This window comes from Octopus bimaculoides, chromosome 24, assembly GCF_001194135.2.
Source record: "Octopus bimaculoides isolate UCB-OBI-ISO-001 chromosome 24, ASM119413v2, whole genome shotgun sequence".
NCBI classification, from domain to species: domain Eukaryota; kingdom Metazoa; phylum Mollusca; class Cephalopoda; order Octopoda; family Octopodidae; genus Octopus; species Octopus bimaculoides.
This window is the reverse complement of record NC_069004.1, coordinates 35,886,565-35,887,073: the sequence shown is the minus strand read 5'-3', so window position 1 is coordinate 35,887,073 and position 509 is coordinate 35,886,565.

Below are 509 nucleotides of genomic sequence, written 5' to 3'. Positions count from 1 at the left end.
GTGCGTACGAACGAACGATACAATGTACGATCGAACGATAGAAAGAAAGAAAGAACGAACGAACGAGCGAACGAACGAATGAACGAACGAACGTACGTACGTACGAACGAACGTGCGTAAGTACGAACGAACGTACGTACTACGAACGAACGTACGTACGTAGTACGAATAAACGAATGAACGAACGAACGAATGAACGAACGAACGTACGTACGAACGAACGTACGTTCGAACGAACGATCTAACGAACGATCGAACGGAAGAATGAACGAACGAACGTACGAACGAACGAACCAAAGAACCAAATAACGAACGTGAATAATGAATTATTACCTACGAACGAATGAACGAAAGAACGAAAGTACGAACGTACGTACGTACGAACGAAAGAACGAACGAACGTACGTACGTACGTGCGAATGAACGAACGAACGAACGAACGAACTAACGTACATAACTACGTACGTAGGAACGTACGAACGAACGAACGTCCATACGTAAGTACATAC